Source organism: Anomaloglossus baeobatrachus, unplaced genomic scaffold, assembly GCF_048569485.1.
Source record: "Anomaloglossus baeobatrachus isolate aAnoBae1 unplaced genomic scaffold, aAnoBae1.hap1 Scaffold_3299, whole genome shotgun sequence".
Taxonomy (NCBI): domain Eukaryota; kingdom Metazoa; phylum Chordata; class Amphibia; order Anura; family Aromobatidae; genus Anomaloglossus; species Anomaloglossus baeobatrachus.
The window spans coordinates 29,089-42,487 of record NW_027442681.1 but is presented as its reverse complement, the minus strand read 5'-3'; the positions used below and the strand labels follow the sequence as shown (position 1 = coordinate 42,487).

At 46.6% G+C, this 13,399-nt stretch overlaps 7 non-coding genes and 1 pseudogene across 7 annotated transcripts; all 8 read right to left on the bottom strand.

The window, feature by feature from the left end:
• Positions 1-1,201: 1,201 nt before the first annotated feature.
• LOC142270628 (U2 spliceosomal RNA) lies at positions 1,202-1,392 on the bottom strand. The gene has a single exon (XR_012735882.1). It is a non-coding gene; the product is annotated as a U2 spliceosomal RNA (small nuclear RNA).
• Positions 1,393-2,779: 1,387 nt separating this feature from the next.
• On the bottom strand, positions 2,780-2,970 carry LOC142270627 (U2 spliceosomal RNA). The gene has a single exon (XR_012735881.1). It is a non-coding gene; the product is annotated as a U2 spliceosomal RNA (small nuclear RNA).
• Positions 2,971-4,357: 1,387 nt separating this feature from the next.
• Positions 4,358-4,548, bottom strand: LOC142270626 (U2 spliceosomal RNA). Its single transcript, XR_012735880.1, has one exon. It is a non-coding gene; the product is annotated as a U2 spliceosomal RNA (small nuclear RNA).
• Positions 4,549-5,935: 1,387 nt separating this feature from the next.
• On the bottom strand, positions 5,936-6,126 carry LOC142270625 (U2 spliceosomal RNA). Its single transcript, XR_012735879.1, has one exon. It is a non-coding gene; the product is annotated as a U2 spliceosomal RNA (small nuclear RNA).
• A 1,387-nt stretch (positions 6,127-7,513) lies between these two features.
• On the bottom strand, positions 7,514-7,704 carry LOC142270623 (U2 spliceosomal RNA). Its single transcript, XR_012735878.1, has one exon. It is a non-coding gene; the product is annotated as a U2 spliceosomal RNA (small nuclear RNA).
• Positions 7,705-9,091: 1,387 nt separating this feature from the next.
• On the bottom strand, positions 9,092-9,299 carry LOC142270609 (U2 spliceosomal RNA; annotated as a pseudogene).
• A 1,592-nt stretch (positions 9,300-10,891) lies between these two features.
• Positions 10,892-11,082, bottom strand: LOC142270622 (U2 spliceosomal RNA). The gene has a single exon (XR_012735877.1). It is a non-coding gene; the product is annotated as a U2 spliceosomal RNA (small nuclear RNA).
• Positions 11,083-12,469: 1,387 nt separating this feature from the next.
• LOC142270620 (U2 spliceosomal RNA) lies at positions 12,470-12,660 on the bottom strand. Its single transcript, XR_012735875.1, has one exon. It is a non-coding gene; the product is annotated as a U2 spliceosomal RNA (small nuclear RNA).
• Positions 12,661-13,399: the final 739 nt, after the last annotated feature.

The following is a 13,399-nucleotide window of genomic DNA, read 5'->3' as shown; positions in this document are numbered from 1 at the left end:
GCAATGAATCTGAATAACTCCTCCTTTAGGGCGCAAGCAACTCCCCTCCCCCTTGCAGTCTTTCCAATTCACGATACAAAAAGACGGACAGGACAGGTTGCCTGACTTTCCGTCACTGCCACCCTTTGCCATCCTTACCCGTAGAAAGCCCTTTCATCATCCCCAAACCCTAATCTTTTCCCTTTCCTTCCCAGCCCCCAAACCCTGCCCTCTGTACCTTTCTCACCACCCGCTTCCCTTCTCCTGTCATCCCCCTACCACCCGGGAAAAAAAGAGATTGCCCCCTCCTTCCACTAGCCCACCCTCCCACCCAAAGAACAACTTCTTCTGCGCAGCTTGTTTTCTAGGCAGCAGCGCTATTGTGATGTCATCGGGGGGCATTGTGACAAGCCGCCAGTGTTCCGTCTCTTCATGTTGTGCACAGTTCAAACGGAAAATACATCAACAGGCAGACTACAGAAAAGCTTACTATCAAAGGTTAGAGGGGGGCTTTCTCAGAGGGCTTTTTACAGTTTTTCTATTCCCAATTAGCCGTTTAAGTGTACTTATTGAAAGTAGTAATTCTTTCATAGGCCGCCCTTTCTTAGTATTTGACGTTCCTTATATTGCGGTATGAGGCTTCGCAGTAGGTTGCAAACATTCATCACCCATGACTGTCCCCAATTGAGCTCAGAAGCTCAATGTCTATCATGACCTCTCTTTTAGAATGTCCAAGAGCAAGCAAACTATTCCTCCAGGAGAGGGCGCCAACAGACTACTAAAGAGATCATCATTACTCAAAGAAAACCCCAAAAACCAATGCATGATAGGAATAAACAGGTAACTTTCTTTGGAGTGGAAGCGGAGAGATCGCACCAGATGCCAATTCTAGATGTTATCACACCTGTGGTCACTGCAGCAGCAGGTGAATCCACTTTGTCCAAAAGGGATCTATTCCATTCAATTGCAAATGATCTAGATAAGACAGAGAACTGCAGCACGGGGACATAGCCGAGTTGGTCAGGTTGAGTGGTGATGAGTTTGCTATTTGGATGAATAAAGAAAGTCAAAAGTGTGAAAGATAAAAAACAAAAGGAGGAAGTGTGAAAAGTGAATGGGCCAAATTGAGGTGCATATGAAGACGTATGCTTTCTTCCAATTCATTAAATCGGGCTAATATGAATCAGGTGAATTGAGTTCTGCTTTTGGAAACTGGGTTAAGAAGGGGTGCACCGTTCCTGGAGGTACTGCAATACCAGGTCAATGCGTGGAGTGGACAGAGCAAGCTCTTTTTCCATCTCCCTGTTCTAAAAATCCATTTAATATATGGTCCCCAGATAGGGGACGTATCAGATATTAAACTGATAAGAACAGATACTACACTTGATCTTAGCCAAAAGGCCGAGAAGCGATAACCAGAATTGGTTTGGGCCTCGAGTGGCACCCTGGCCTATGCCGGACACATCTTAGGGAGAGAGAGCGAGAGGGAGACAAACCCACGCCTACACAAGACATTTTGTCACCCAAGCCAACCCTTGAAAAGGCTGCTTTGCAGAGCCAAAACAAGAAGAATGGTGCGTTTTGCAGCCGCCGCCCACTGCAATGAATCTGAATAACTCCTCCTTTAGGGCGCAAGCAACTCCCCTCCCCCTTGCAGTCTTTCCAATTCACGATACAAAAAGACGGACAGGACAGGTTGCCTGACTTTCCGTCACTGCCACCCTTTGCCATCCTTACCCGTAGAAAGCCCTTTCATCATCCCCAAACCCTAATCTTTTCCCTTTCCTTCCCAGCCCCCAAACCCTGCCCTCTGTACCTTTCTCACCACCCGCTTCCCTTCTCCTGTCATCCCCCTACCACCCGGGAAAAAAAGAGATTGCCCCCTCCTTCCACTAGCCCACCCTCCCACCCAAAGAACAACTTCTTCTGCGCAGCTTGTTTTCTAGGCAGCAGCGCTATTGTGATGTCATCGGGGGGCATTGTGACAAGCCGCCAGTGTTCCGTCTCTTCATGTTGTGCACAGTTCAAACGGAAAATACATCAACAGGCAGACTACAGAAAAGCTTACTATCAAAGGTTAGAGGGGGGCTTTCTCAGAGGGCTTTTTACAGTTTTTCTATTCCCAATTAGCCGTTTAAGTGTACTTATTGAAAGTAGTAATTCTTTCATAGGCCGCCCTTTCTTAGTATTTGACGTTCCTTATATTGCGGTATGAGGCTTCGCAGTAGGTTGCAAACATTCATCACCCATGACTGTCCCCAATTGAGCTCAGAAGCTCAATGTCTATCATGACCTCTCTTTTAGAATGTCCAAGAGCAAGCAAACTATTCCTCCAGGAGAGGGCGCCAACAGACTACTAAAGAGATCATCATTACTCAAAGAAAACCCCAAAAACCAATGCATGATAGGAATAAACAGGTAACTTTCTTTGGAGTGGAAGCGGAGAGATCGCACCAGATGCCAATTCTAGATGTTATCACACCTGTGGTCACTGCAGCAGCAGGTGAATCCACTTTGTCCAAAAGGGATCTATTCCATTCAATTGCAAATGATCTAGATAAGACAGAGAACTGCAGCACGGGGACATAGCCGAGTTGGTCAGGTTGAGTGGTGATGAGTTTGCTATTTGGATGAATAAAGAAAGTCAAAAGTGTGAAAGATAAAAAACAAAAGGAGGAAGTGTGAAAAGTGAATGGGCCAAATTGAGGTGCATATGAAGACGTATGCTTTCTTCCAATTCATTAAATCGGGCTAATATGAATCAGGTGAATTGAGTTCTGCTTTTGGAAACTGGGTTAAGAAGGGGTGCACCGTTCCTGGAGGTACTGCAATACCAGGTCAATGCGTGGAGTGGACAGAGCAAGCTCTTTTTCCATCTCCCTGTTCTAAAAATCCATTTAATATATGGTCCCCAGATAGGGGACGTATCAGATATTAAACTGATAAGAACAGATACTACACTTGATCTTAGCCAAAAGGCCGAGAAGCGATAACCAGAATTGGTTTGGGCCTCGAGTGGCACCCTGGCCTATGCCGGACACATCTTAGGGAGAGAGAGCGAGAGGGAGACAAACCCACGCCTACACAAGACATTTTGTCACCCAAGCCAACCCTTGAAAAGGCTGCTTTGCAGAGCCAAAACAAGAAGAATGGTGCGTTTTGCAGCCGCCGCCCACTGCAATGAATCTGAATAACTCCTCCTTTAGGGCGCAAGCAACTCCCCTCCCCCTTGCAGTCTTTCCAATTCACGATACAAAAAGACGGACAGGACAGGTTGCCTGACTTTCCGTCACTGCCACCCTTTGCCATCCTTACCCGTAGAAAGCCCTTTCATCATCCCCAAACCCTAATCTTTTCCCTTTCCTTCCCAGCCCCCAAACCCTGCCCTCTGTACCTTTCTCACCACCCGCTTCCCTTCTCCTGTCATCCCCCTACCACCCGGGAAAAAAAGAGATTGCCCCCTCCTTCCACTAGCCCACCCTCCCACCCAAAGAACAACTTCTTCTGCGCAGCTTGTTTTCTAGGCAGCAGCGCTATTGTGATGTCATCGGGGGGCATTGTGACAAGCCGCCAGTGTTCCGTCTCTTCATGTTGTGCACAGTTCAAACGGAAAATACATCAACAGGCAGACTACAGAAAAGCTTACTATCAAAGGTTAGAGGGGGGCTTTCTCAGAGGGCTTTTTACAGTTTTTCTATTCCCAATTAGCCGTTTAAGTGTACTTATTGAAAGTAGTAATTCTTTCATAGGCCGCCCTTTCTTAGTATTTGACGTTCCTTATATTGCGGTATGAGGCTTCGCAGTAGGTTGCAAACATTCATCACCCATGACTGTCCCCAATTGAGCTCAGAAGCTCAATGTCTATCATGACCTCTCTTTTAGAATGTCCAAGAGCAAGCAAACTATTCCTCCAGGAGAGGGCGCCAACAGACTACTAAAGAGATCATCATTACTCAAAGAAAACCCCAAAAACCAATGCATGATAGGAATAAACAGGTAACTTTCTTTGGAGTGGAAGCGGAGAGATCGCACCAGATGCCAATTCTAGATGTTATCACACCTGTGGTCACTGCAGCAGCAGGTGAATCCACTTTGTCCAAAAGGGATCTATTCCATTCAATTGCAAATGATCTAGATAAGACAGAGAACTGCAGCACGGGGACATAGCCGAGTTGGTCAGGTTGAGTGGTGATGAGTTTGCTATTTGGATGAATAAAGAAAGTCAAAAGTGTGAAAGATAAAAAACAAAAGGAGGAAGTGTGAAAAGTGAATGGGCCAAATTGAGGTGCATATGAAGACGTATGCTTTCTTCCAATTCATTAAATCGGGCTAATATGAATCAGGTGAATTGAGTTCTGCTTTTGGAAACTGGGTTAAGAAGGGGTGCACCGTTCCTGGAGGTACTGCAATACCAGGTCAATGCGTGGAGTGGACAGAGCAAGCTCTTTTTCCATCTCCCTGTTCTAAAAATCCATTTAATATATGGTCCCCAGATAGGGGACGTATCAGATATTAAACTGATAAGAACAGATACTACACTTGATCTTAGCCAAAAGGCCGAGAAGCGATAACCAGAATTGGTTTGGGCCTCGAGTGGCACCCTGGCCTATGCCGGACACATCTTAGGGAGAGAGAGCGAGAGGGAGACAAACCCACGCCTACACAAGACATTTTGTCACCCAAGCCAACCCTTGAAAAGGCTGCTTTGCAGAGCCAAAACAAGAAGAATGGTGCGTTTTGCAGCCGCCGCCCACTGCAATGAATCTGAATAACTCCTCCTTTAGGGCGCAAGCAACTCCCCTCCCCCTTGCAGTCTTTCCAATTCACGATACAAAAAGACGGACAGGACAGGTTGCCTGACTTTCCGTCACTGCCACCCTTTGCCATCCTTACCCGTAGAAAGCCCTTTCATCATCCCCAAACCCTAATCTTTTCCCTTTCCTTCCCAGCCCCCAAACCCTGCCCTCTGTACCTTTCTCACCACCCGCTTCCCTTCTCCTGTCATCCCCCTACCACCCGGGAAAAAAAGAGATTGCCCCCTCCTTCCACTAGCCCACCCTCCCACCCAAAGAACAACTTCTTCTGCGCAGCTTGTTTTCTAGGCAGCAGCGCTATTGTGATGTCATCGGGGGGCATTGTGACAAGCCGCCAGTGTTCCGTCTCTTCATGTTGTGCACAGTTCAAACGGAAAATACATCAACAGGCAGACTACAGAAAAGCTTACTATCAAAGGTTAGAGGGGGGCTTTCTCAGAGGGCTTTTTACAGTTTTTCTATTCCCAATTAGCCGTTTAAGTGTACTTATTGAAAGTAGTAATTCTTTCATAGGCCGCCCTTTCTTAGTATTTGACGTTCCTTATATTGCGGTATGAGGCTTCGCAGTAGGTTGCAAACATTCATCACCCATGACTGTCCCCAATTGAGCTCAGAAGCTCAATGTCTATCATGACCTCTCTTTTAGAATGTCCAAGAGCAAGCAAACTATTCCTCCAGGAGAGGGCGCCAACAGACTACTAAAGAGATCATCATTACTCAAAGAAAACCCCAAAAACCAATGCATGATAGGAATAAACAGGTAACTTTCTTTGGAGTGGAAGCGGAGAGATCGCACCAGATGCCAATTCTAGATGTTATCACACCTGTGGTCACTGCAGCAGCAGGTGAATCCACTTTGTCCAAAAGGGATCTATTCCATTCAATTGCAAATGATCTAGATAAGACAGAGAACTGCAGCACGGGGACATAGCCGAGTTGGTCAGGTTGAGTGGTGATGAGTTTGCTATTTGGATGAATAAAGAAAGTCAAAAGTGTGAAAGATAAAAAACAAAAGGAGGAAGTGTGAAAAGTGAATGGGCCAAATTGAGGTGCATATGAAGACGTATGCTTTCTTCCAATTCATTAAATCGGGCTAATATGAATCAGGTGAATTGAGTTCTGCTTTTGGAAACTGGGTTAAGAAGGGGTGCACCGTTCCTGGAGGTACTGCAATACCAGGTCAATGCGTGGAGTGGACAGAGCAAGCTCTTTTTCCATCTCCCTGTTCTAAAAATCCATTTAATATATGGTCCCCAGATAGGGGACGTATCAGATATTAAACTGATAAGAACAGATACTACACTTGATCTTAGCCAAAAGGCCGAGAAGCGATAACCAGAATTGGTTTGGGCCTCGAGTGGCACCCTGGCCTATGCCGGACACATCTTAGGGAGAGAGAGCGAGAGGGAGACAAACCCACGCCTACACAAGACATTTTGTCACCCAAGCCAACCCTTGAAAAGGCTGCTTTGCAGAGCCAAAACAAGAAGAATGGTGCGTTTTGCAGCCGCCGCCCACTGCAATGAATCTGAATAACTCCTCCTTTAGGGCGCAAGCAACTCCCCTCCCCCTTGCAGTCTTTCCAATTCACGATACAAAAAGACGGACAGGACAGGTTGCCTGACTTTCCGTCACTGCCACCCTTTGCCATCCTTACCCGTAGAAAGCCCTTTCATCATCCCCAAACCCTAATCTTTTCCCTTTCCTTCCCAGCCCCCAAACCCTGCCCTCTGTACCTTTCTCACCACCCGCTTCCCTTCTCCTGTCATCCCCCTACCACCCGGGAAAAAAAGAGATTGCCCCCTCCTTCCACTAGCCCACCCTCCCACCCAAAGAACAACTTCTTCTGCGCAGCTTGTTTTCTAGGCAGCAGCGCTATTGTGATGTCATCGGGGGGCATTGTGACAAGCCGCCAGTGTTCCGTCTCTTCATGTTGTGCACAGTTCAAACGGAAAATACATCAACAGGCAGACTACAGAAAAGCTTACTATCAAAGGTTAGAGGGGGGCTTTCTCAGAGGGCTTTTTACAGTTTTTCTATTCCCAATTAGCCGTTTAAGTGTACTTATTGAAAGTAGTAATTCTTTCATAGGCCGCCCTTTCTTAGTATTTGACGTTCCTTATATTGCGGTATGAGGCTTCGCAGTAGGTTGCAAACATTCATCACCCATGACTGTCCCCAATTGAGCTCAGAAGCTCAATGTCTATCATGACCTCTCTTTTAGAATGTCCAAGAGCAAGCAAACTATTCCTCCAGGAGAGGGCGCCAACAGACTACTAAAGAGATCATCATTACTCAAAGAAAACCCCAAAAACCAATGCATGATAGGAATAAACAGGTAACTTTCTTTGGAGTGGAAGCGGAGAGATCGCACCAGATGCCAATTCTAGATGTTATCACACCTGTGGTCACTGCAGCAGCAGGTGAATCCACTTTGTCCAAAAGGGATCTATTCCATTCAATTGCAAATGATCTAGATAAGACAGAGAACTGCAGCACGGGGACATAGCCGAGTTGGTCAGGTTGAGTGGTGATGAGTTTGCTATTTGGATGAATAAAGAAAGTCAAAAGTGTGAAAGATAAAAAACAAAAGGAGGAAGTGTGAAAAGTGAATGGGCCAAATTGAGGTGCATATGAAGACGTATGCTTTCTTCCAATTCATTAAATCGGGCTAATATGAATCAGGTGAATTGAGTTCTGCTTTTGGAAACTGGGTTAAGAAGGGGTGCACCGTTCCTGGAGGTACTGCAATACCAGGTCAATGCGTGGAGTGGACAGAGCAAGCTCTTTTTCCATCTCCCTGTTCTAAAAATCCATTTAATATATGGTCCCCAGATAGGGGACGTATCAGATATTAAACTGATAAGAACAGATACTACACTTGATCTTAGCCAAAAGGCCGAGAAGCGATAACCAGAATTGGTTTGGGCCTCGAGTGGCACCCTGGCCTATGCCGGACACATCTTAGGGAGAGAGAGCGAGAGGGAGACAAACCCACGCCTACACAAGACATTTTGTCACCCAAGCCAACCCTTGAAAAGGCTGCTTTGCAGAGCCAAAACAAGAAGAATGGTGCGTTTTGCAGCCGCCGCCCACTGCAATGAATCTGAATAACTCCTCCTTTAGGGCGCAAGCAACTCCCCTCCCCCTTGCAGTCTTTCCAATTCACGATACAAAAAGACGGACAGGACAGGTTGCCTGACTTTCCGTCACTGCCACCCTTTGCCATCCTTACCCGTAGAAAGCCCTTTCATCATCCCCAAACCCTAATCTTTTCCCTTTCCTTCCCAGCCCCCAAACCCTGCCCTCTGTACCTTTCTCACCACCCGCTTCCCTTCTCCTGTCATCCCCCTACCACCCGGGAAAAAAAGAGATTGCCCCCTCCTTCCACTAGCCCACCCTCCCACCCAAAGAACAACTTCTTCTGCGCAGCTTGTTTTCTAGGCAGCAGCGCTATTGTGATGTCATCGGGGGGCATTGTGACAAGCCGCCAGTGTTCCGTCTCTTCATGTTGTGCACAGTTCAAACGGAAAATACATCAACAGGCAGACTACAGAAAAGCTTACTATCAAAGGTTAGAGGGGGGCTTTCTCAGAGGGCTTTTTACAGTTTTTCTATTCCCAATTAGCCGTTTAAGTGTACTTATTGAAAGTAGTAATTCTTTCATAGGCCGCCCTTTCTTAGTATTTGACGTTCCTTATATTGCGGTATGAGGCTTCGCAGTAGGTTGCAAACATTCATCACCCATGACTGTCCCCAATTGAGCTCAGAAGCTCAATGTCTATCATGACCTCTCTTTTAGAATGTCCAAGAGCAAGCAAACTATTCCTCCAGGAGAGGGCGCCAACAGACTACTAAAGAGATCATCATTACTCAAAGAAAACCCCAAAAACCAATGCATGATAGGAATAAACAGGTAACTTTCTTTGGAGTGGAAGCGGAGAGATCGCACCAGATGCCAATTCTAGATGTTATCACACCTGTGGTCACTGCAGCAGCAGGTGAATCCACTTTGTCCAAAAGGGATCTATTCCATTCAATTGCAAATGATCTAGATAAGACAGAGAACTGCAGCACGGGGACATAGCCGAGTTGGTCAGGTTGAGTGGTGATGAGTTTGCTATTTGGATGAATAAAGAAAGTCAAAAGTGTGAAAGATAAAAAACAAAAGGAGGAAGTGTGAAAAGTGAATGGGCCAAATTGAGGTGCATATGAAGACGTATGCTTTCTTCCAATTCATTAAATCGGGCTAATATGAATCAGGTGAATTGAGTTCTGCTTTTGGAAACTGGGTTAAGAAGGGGTGCACCGTTCCTGGAGGTACTGCAATACCAGGTCAATGCGTGGAGTGGACAGAGCAAGCTCTTTTTCCATCTCCCTGTTCTAAAAATCCATTTAATATATGGTCCCCAGATAGGGGACGTATCAGATATTAAACTGATAAGAACAGATTTTTTTTTTTTTTTTTTTTTTTTTTGATTTCATCCGCAAATTTCAGAAAACGGTCATCGGCCACCACACAAAAGCGCAGTGCCGCAGGTGATCGCCTCCCGAGCCCAGGAACCACCAGCCATAAGGGGACGTAAGCACCAAAAGGCGCAACAATCCCCGAGGCCGGCGGTTGTGCAAGCCCGGGCCCCTCCCAGCCAAGACCAAGGCAAACCCAATGAAGGGACTACACTTGATCTTAGCCAAAAGGCCGAGAAGCGATAACCAGAATTGGTTTGGGCCTCGAGTGGCACCCTGGCCTATGCCGGACACATCTTAGGGAGAGAGAGCGAGAGGGAGACAAACCCACGCCTACACAAGACATTTTGTCACCCAAGCCAACCCTTGAAAAGGCTGCTTTGCAGAGCCAAAACAAGAAGAATGGTGCGTTTTGCAGCCGCCGCCCACTGCAATGAATCTGAATAACTCCTCCTTTAGGGCGCAAGCAACTCCCCTCCCCCTTGCAGTCTTTCCAATTCACGATACAAAAAGACGGACAGGACAGGTTGCCTGACTTTCCGTCACTGCCACCCTTTGCCATCCTTACCCGTAGAAAGCCCTTTCATCATCCCCAAACCCTAATCTTTTCCCTTTCCTTCCCAGCCCCCAAACCCTGCCCTCTGTACCTTTCTCACCACCCGCTTCCCTTCTCCTGTCATCCCCCTACCACCCGGGAAAAAAAGAGATTGCCCCCTCCTTCCACTAGCCCACCCTCCCACCCAAAGAACAACTTCTTCTGCGCAGCTTGTTTTCTAGGCAGCAGCGCTATTGTGATGTCATCGGGGGGCATTGTGACAAGCCGCCAGTGTTCCGTCTCTTCATGTTGTGCACAGTTCAAACGGAAAATACATCAACAGGCAGACTACAGAAAAGCTTACTATCAAAGGTTAGAGGGGGGCTTTCTCAGAGGGCTTTTTACAGTTTTTCTATTCCCAATTAGCCGTTTAAGTGTACTTATTGAAAGTAGTAATTCTTTCATAGGCCGCCCTTTCTTAGTATTTGACGTTCCTTATATTGCGGTATGAGGCTTCGCAGTAGGTTGCAAACATTCATCACCCATGACTGTCCCCAATTGAGCTCAGAAGCTCAATGTCTATCATGACCTCTCTTTTAGAATGTCCAAGAGCAAGCAAACTATTCCTCCAGGAGAGGGCGCCAACAGACTACTAAAGAGATCATCATTACTCAAAGAAAACCCCAAAAACCAATGCATGATAGGAATAAACAGGTAACTTTCTTTGGAGTGGAAGCGGAGAGATCGCACCAGATGCCAATTCTAGATGTTATCACACCTGTGGTCACTGCAGCAGCAGGTGAATCCACTTTGTCCAAAAGGGATCTATTCCATTCAATTGCAAATGATCTAGATAAGACAGAGAACTGCAGCACGGGGACATAGCCGAGTTGGTCAGGTTGAGTGGTGATGAGTTTGCTATTTGGATGAATAAAGAAAGTCAAAAGTGTGAAAGATAAAAAACAAAAGGAGGAAGTGTGAAAAGTGAATGGGCCAAATTGAGGTGCATATGAAGACGTATGCTTTCTTCCAATTCATTAAATCGGGCTAATATGAATCAGGTGAATTGAGTTCTGCTTTTGGAAACTGGGTTAAGAAGGGGTGCACCGTTCCTGGAGGTACTGCAATACCAGGTCAATGCGTGGAGTGGACAGAGCAAGCTCTTTTTCCATCTCCCTGTTCTAAAAATCCATTTAATATATGGTCCCCAGATAGGGGACGTATCAGATATTAAACTGATAAGAACAGATACTACACTTGATCTTAGCCAAAAGGCCGAGAAGCGATAACCAGAATTGGTTTGGGCCTCGAGTGGCACCCTGGCCTATGCCGGACACATCTTAGGGAGAGAGAGCGAGAGGGAGACAAACCCACGCCTACACAAGACATTTTGTCACCCAAGCCAACCCTTGAAAAGGCTGCTTTGCAGAGCCAAAACAAGAAGAATGGTGCGTTTTGCAGCCGCCGCCCACTGCAATGAATCTGAATAACTCCTCCTTTAGGGCGCAAGCAACTCCCCTCCCCCTTGCAGTCTTTCCAATTCACGATACAAAAAGACGGACAGGACAGGTTGCCTGACTTTCCGTCACTGCCACCCTTTGCCATCCTTACCCGTAGAAAGCCCTTTCATCATCCCCAAACCCTAATCTTTTCCCTTTCCTTCCCAGCCCCCAAACCCTGCCCTCTGTACCTTTCTCACCACCCGCTTCCCTTCTCCTGTCATCCCCCTACCACCCGGGAAAAAAAGAGATTGCCCCCTCCTTCCACTAGCCCACCCTCCCACCCAAAGAACAACTTCTTCTGCGCAGCTTGTTTTCTAGGCAGCAGCGCTATTGTGATGTCATCGGGGGGCATTGTGACAAGCCGCCAGTGTTCCGTCTCTTCATGTTGTGCACAGTTCAAACGGAAAATACATCAACAGGCAGACTACAGAAAAGCTTACTATCAAAGGTTAGAGGGGGGCTTTCTCAGAGGGCTTTTTACAGTTTTTCTATTCCCAATTAGCCGTTTAAGTGTACTTATTGAAAGTAGTAATTCTTTCATAGGCCGCCCTTTCTTAGTATTTGACGTTCCTTATATTGCGGTATGAGGCTTCGCAGTAGGTTGCAAACATTCATCACCCATGACTGTCCCCAATTGAGCTCAGAAGCTCAATGTCTATCATGACCTCTCTTTTAGAATGTCCAAGAGCAAGCAAACTATTCCTCCAGGAGAGGGCGCCAACAGACTACTAAAGAGATCATCATTACTCAAAGAAAACCCCAAAAACCAATGCATGATAGGAATAAACAGGTAACTTTCTTTGGAGTGGAAGCGGAGAGATCGCACCAGATGCCAATTCTAGATGTTATCACACCTGTGGTCACTGCAGCAGCAGGTGAATCCACTTTGTCCAAAAGGGATCTATTCCATTCAATTGCAAATGATCTAGATAAGACAGAGAACTGCAGCACGGGGACATAGCCGAGTTGGTCAGGTTGAGTGGTGATGAGTTTGCTATTTGGATGAATAAAGAAAGTCAAAAGTGTGAAAGATAAAAAACAAAAGGAGGAAGTGTGAAAAGTGAATGGGCCAAATTGAGGTGCATATGAAGACGTATGCTTTCTTCCAATTCATTAAATCGGGCTAATATGAATCAGGTGAATTGAGTTCTGCTTTTGGAAACTGGGTTAAGAAGGGGTGCACCGTTCCTGGAGGTACTGCAATACCAGGTCAATGCGTGGAGTGGACAGAGCAAGCTCTTTTTCCATCTCCCTGTTCTAAAAATCCATTTAATATATGGTCCCCAGATAGGGGACGTATCAGATATTAAACTGATAAGAACAGATACTACACTTGATCTTAGCCAAAAGGCCGAGAAGCGATAACCAGAATTGGTTTGGGCCTCGAGTGGCACCCTGGCCTATGCCGGACACATCTTAGGGAGAGAGAGCGAGAGGGAGACAAACCCACGCCTACACAAGACATTTTGTCACCCAAGCCAACCCTTGAAAAGGCTGCTTTGCAGAGCCAAAACAAGAAGAATGGTGCGTTTTGCAGCCGCCGCCCACTGCAATGAATCTGAATAACTCCTCCTTTAGGGCGCAAGCAACTCCCCTCCCCCTTGCAGTCTTTCCAATTCACGATACAAAAAGACGGACAGGACAGGTTGCCTGACTTTCCGTCACTGCCACCCTTTGCCATCCTTACCCGTAGAAAGCCCTTTCATCATCCCCAAACCCTAATCTTTTCCCTTTCCTTCCCAGCCCCCAAACCCTGCCCTCTGTACCTTTCTCACCACCCGCTTCCCTTCTCCTGTCATCCCCCTACCACCCGGGAAAAAAAGAGATTGCCCCCTCCTTCCACTAGCCCACCCTCCCACCCAAAGAACAACTTCTTCTGCGCAGCTTGTTTTCTAGGCAGCAGCGCTATTGTGATGTCATCGGGGGGCATTGTGACAAGCCGCCAGTGTTCCGTCTCTTCATGTTGTGCACAGTTCAAACGGAAAATACATCAACAGGCAGACTACAGAAAAGCTTACTATCAAAGGTTAGAGGGGGGCTTTCTCAGAGGGCTTTTTACAGTTTTTCTATTCCCAATTAGCCGTTTAAGTGTACTTATTGAA